Raw genomic sequence first — 5,751 nt, forward strand, 5'->3', positions numbered from 1 at the left:
TTAATAGGCTTTCTAATTCTATACATGCCTCTTAAATATTTAAGGATGTAAATTAATTGGATTTATATGTTTAATAGTATTTTTTATCATCATTTTTTAATTACATGAAAAATAACAAGTGAAATAATGTCTATTAGATTATGAGCATCTTTTTGTGATTTAGCTTTTTCTTATTTTAAAAATTAATGGTTGGAAAAAGTCTCTAGGTTTGCCTCCATTATTTTTAGATGTGAAATTTGTAAATAAGTTTTAATAAGTTTTCTAATTGTATGACACTCCCTAAATATTTAGGGATATAAAGGATAATTAATTTTTTGTTGAATTCGTAAGTTCAATAATATTTTTTTACTATCAAAATTTTAATTATATGAAAATAACAAGTGAAACAACTCAATCAGGTTATGAGCACCTATAACTTGGTCTCGTTCTCTTCTTGTGACTTCACCTTTTCTCATTTTATAACTAACGGTTGGACAAAGTCTCTAGATCTGTCTCTATTATTTTAGATGTTAAATTTTTTAATAAATTTTAATAAGTTTTCTAATTGTAGTACACACCCTCTATATATTTAGGGATGTAAAGGATATTTAACTTGTAATTGGACCTATAGATTCAATAGTGCTTTTTAAACTATCAATATTTTAGTTATATATGTCTATGTAGAATTTGAACCTATTTGTAAACCCTAATAAAGTCAACCACTAAACCTTAGATCTACAAACTAATTCAACCCAACATGAATAGAGAACTATCATGCAATGCAAATGAACCATAAAATAACCAATATTATACCTTCACATTCATGATAGGTTTGTCTCCATTGTTCTCCTATCCTTCATGATCTTTTATTTGATATTGTTGCTTCCATATTTGTGTTGCACTTGTATAAGAGCTCGAGGAAGAATGGTTGTGGTTGTGATGATGTATGGCTAAATTGATTTTGGCAGAGTATAAGTGCTTCAATGATGCTTGATTGTGTATTGATTGGTTAGCTCCAAATGGAAAGAAAAATCCTCTTTTATAAAGATCTCAAAGAGAATCAAAGGTTTAGATTAAGAGGTGTGAATGTCCAAGATCACATAGATTAAAGAGAATCAATAAGATCGAAGGGTAGGTAAAGATGAAGGGAGGAGATTAAAAGTTGGAAAGGTAAAAGATAAGAATGAATAAGATTAAGAGGTTAAATTGAAATGAAGGGCTAAGATTAAAGAGTAGGTAATTTTGGGAGACGTGTTGTCATGTGGATAAGAAGAAAAAGATAAATGAATTAATTAAATAAATAAAAATTATTTAATTACGTCGAAGGCGTATTACACTCACATAATGAATGCACAAATATGTGTTAATAAAAACTAGAAACATTAAATTTGATGTGTTTGTGACACTTAAAATGAAAAGCAATAAAAATATTTTATTTATTTTCCCCTCTCAACTACCACGGAGTTTAACTATTAATCAAACTAGAAGCATGTGTTTGTGACACTTAAATGCATGAGCCAAAAAAAAACATTTTATTTAACTATTAATCAATTTTGTCTAACTCCATCATACTAATAATTAACTTCGTAAGTATGTCAATTTAATATTACAATAATAATATAGAGATATAGATTTTTTTTCTTTGGTGAAGAGTTTAATAGAAATATAAAAATATTAAAAAAATAGTAATAATTTAGAATTGATTATAATATCCTAATATAATATTAATTTCAATATATACTAGCTAATAAAGGAAAGACCACATAAATTAAATAAATAAATAAATATTTAATTTGAAAAATATGGATGGGATTAAATAAATAAAAAAATATTTATTTAAATTGGAAAGAAGAGGCTTATTGGATTAATTAAATAAATTAAAATATTTATTTAATTAATAGAAGACTTTAGGATAAAAATAATTAAGAAAATAATAATATTTATTTAATTAAAGAACAGTTTTAGGTGCCTACAGTATGAAAAATGATGCAAAATGTATGCATTTATTAATTGTATTGTTTATGAGATAGAAATTAGTAAAATATTTTTTATCATAAATTAATAGAAAAAAACCTAGAACTAAAAATCATGCATCATGAAATTATATCATATTTGAAATTGATAGAATTAAATTATATCATTTCTAAAATTTTAAATTTGATATCATGAATAGCAAAAATTTCATTAACTACAAATATGTTCTAAGTTTAAATTTTAGTCTATCTAATATTCTCATTAATGTATCTAGTATTGCTTGTATAACCAATTACAATCCTTATTGTGAAGTAGTTGAATGCTATCTAAAATTAAAATCTGTGTAAAAATATTTGAAATGGCTCAAATAACTCTTGTACATGACCATGTGCATATAGTCCAAGTTATTGGAAATTAATCTATACCTTTACATTATTAAGTAATTTGAATTCCTTTTGTGAATGTTGATCAATTAGTGTTTAGGAAAGAAATGGACTTCCTAAATTAGCACTTTTTGGTAGGGATAAAGTATTAAAAAAAATATTAAAAAATTGATTAGTAATGGGCCAAAGCCAATAAGGTGTACATACCCTACCCCCTTGTGGGATTTGAACTTGTGACCTCTCTTTCAGGAGCACAAGTTCTCCACCACTAGGCCAACTCAAGTTATACAGATAAAGTATAAAATTGTTGTTGAGTATTTAATTGTTGAATAGTGTGATGTTTAAGTAGAGGGTGGACTTGGAGAGATGAAAACCCCGTGCAAAACCTCTCTACGTAGTTTACAATGTTTATATCATTATTGGTACAATAATAGGAAATGATTAAATAAAAGAAACATCTAAAAAGTTTAAAAAAAAACTTGATGTCATAAATTGATGCAAAGGTACTCCCCTCACACACATGCTCACAACAGAAAATTAAATCTCTTATGTAGGGTACTCCCCCTCAAAAGCATACATGCTCAACAATTACAATTTTCACATAAACATGAAATAAAAGCAATTCCAATCAAAATTCAAATTATGATTACTACTTCTACTACAACAGTAAGGGCTACAAAGCATCATTCAAATCGACAAACAATAGCACTCAACTCTCCTCAAAATATTACCCACACAACAATTACATTCTTCACAACTACACAAAAAAGATGCAAACAACATTACTTAAAGTTTTATTTAAAAAAAAAAAATCAATTTTGAGAGTATAATCAAACAAGAGTCTCAAGACCTCATCTATAGCAAAACAGACTATCATGTATCACTCTTGCAATCATATAAATTTGGACTAGGACAACAATCACCCAACTATGAAGCATTACTATAATATGAAGCCATGAATCTTCAATTCCAAAGATCTTCTACATGTATAATATGATTTCCTTTACCGTGAACCTTCATAAACTTGCAAACACAATACGAATCTATAAATATTATTGTTCTAGTGTGTCCATAATTGATTGTTCCTCACTTGAGCTATTATATAACTTCATTGTGCCTCGCAAACTTCTCAACTATCTCGAATAAACCTTTTCTCAATAATTAATGAAATTATATATTTTTTAGCATATGAATGGAAGAATTAACTCACTCTTGAAATCCAATTTTGGTGATCAACAAACTCAAATATTTGGTGTCGAAGTGGTCCATGATTAATTCTAACACCCAAATTGGCAAAAAAATAAATTAAATAATATTTTATTGGCCATTACACCTATATTATGTTGGAGTACATGGAACACTGAGAGGGGGGGGTGAATCAATGTTCCTAATCAAATTAAAATTTCACTTTAACTTTTCCAAACTGAATAAGAATTGCAAATAAAGTGAATGATCTTTTAGTATCAATAAGTATGATGAAAAATAATCACATCAACATACAAAACATAGTGCCCATAGAAAAGTCATGACACAATGATTGAGTGGAAAACCCTTGTGGGGAATAAAAACCACTCAAAAATGCCTCACTTGCTTAATTCAAAAAATGCCTTACTGGCAGAGCCTCACTAACTACATTCAGGACACCAATCCTAGGAACACCAATTCCTTACAAGTTTAGAAGCACCAACTTCAAGGAGAACCAACCCCTTACAAGATTTAGGAGCACCCACTCCAAGGAGCACCAACCCCTATACAAAAATCTAAGAATAATATTATAGGGTTACTCTATTGCTATACAAATCACTCAACAATGCATCTTATAAAAAATGATAAATAAGACAACACCAAACTCTACTCTCAACACTGCAATCAGATCTGCAAACTCGGTTTGAACATTCTACTTCTCATCTACAGAAACAACAATGATAAACAAGATCATACCAAACATCCCTTTTAATACTGCATACTCAAAATTGGCATTTTGCTTCTTTCAGCAATAACAATGTTAAACATGCCAACATACCACCTTACCATACATATGCAAGTATAGCTTTAGTCTTCTGCTTTATATCTGCATCTTGAGAAACATCTTCCAATTTCATACCACTCTATTACAACCTGCATAAAGTGTCTACACAAGCCGAGAGATAACCATGTTTTTCACATTCATTCCAATTTTCCCTACAGAACAAACACTTCATCTGCACAAACAATCATAAGCATGATAGCCCACATTTTATAGTTACAACCTTAAGGATAGCATTAACTTGCAAACCTTACACTCTCAATGATCATTATCACAAGTCAATGTAATCATGTTCTCACCATTGAACCCGGCTTCTCAAACACCACATCTGATATCATTCATTTTCAAAACTCTTTCTCTTACTGAGTATGCTAACATCATCCAATATTTAGCATTTTCCCTAGCAACAAACACTTCTTCGTGATGGTTTAAATATCATATTTTAGAACGGTTTGACTCGATTCCCTGATCCATTCAACTATCAAACTTGCTAGACATCGAAGAGACTTGGAAAACTCCCATCAAATTCATAAGATAACTCCATTTTGGACCAATCAAATAGTTCGACCAATCATCATCAGACAACTTAGCAGATCAAAACAAGTTAGATGTGGTCCCCACCTTAGACTCAAATATTATCGGCAAGAGGTCCTTACTTTGCAATGTCTTAAAACTCTCCTGTCAAACTCTAATATCTCACTAAAATCAAGTTTATCACCCGGACAATCCTTAAGTCTTACCGATATGACTTTTCGGCATAGATCATATATTCGGCTTGCATTTTGAAATGTCTTACCGAAGAGTAAAGTTACATTGAACTCAATTCCTTTGTCGTCAAGAGTGCAACAAAGTCACATCGAAACCCTTAACTTCGCCAAGCTTCATGGCTCACCGACATAGCCTTATCTAAGTACACTACAACTTCAACAAGTTGTTCAAAATGTCTTATCGAAATCTCAAGTTACATCAAAATTCCCTTGTTCACCAAGACCCGTCGAATGTTATACTGCAATATTCATTGTCGACAAGAATCATCAAGAGTCATATCGATATGATCATTATCGACAAGAACCATAACCTCAGTCAACGGCTAGAAAAGTCTTCCCGAAACTGAATCTCACATCGAAAATCAACGTCGCCAAGACACATCAATGTTACACCAAAATTGGTAAGAGATATAGCTTTTATGAACTGCTGGAAGGGTCTCATTGAACCCGAATGTTATACTGAATTATCCTTGTCTTCATCAACACTGAATACATATAAACCTGAATCTCAGCAAAAATCAAACACACCGTGCTCATGACATATACATCACACTTCCAATCGAATGTGCCATGATCACCACGTCGAACCCTAATTCAACTCAAATGGACATATCACACTAAT

Source organism: Cryptomeria japonica, chromosome 4 (assembly GCF_030272615.1).
Source record: "Cryptomeria japonica chromosome 4, Sugi_1.0, whole genome shotgun sequence".
Lineage (NCBI taxonomy): Eukaryota > Viridiplantae > Streptophyta > Pinopsida > Cupressales > Cupressaceae > Cryptomeria > Cryptomeria japonica.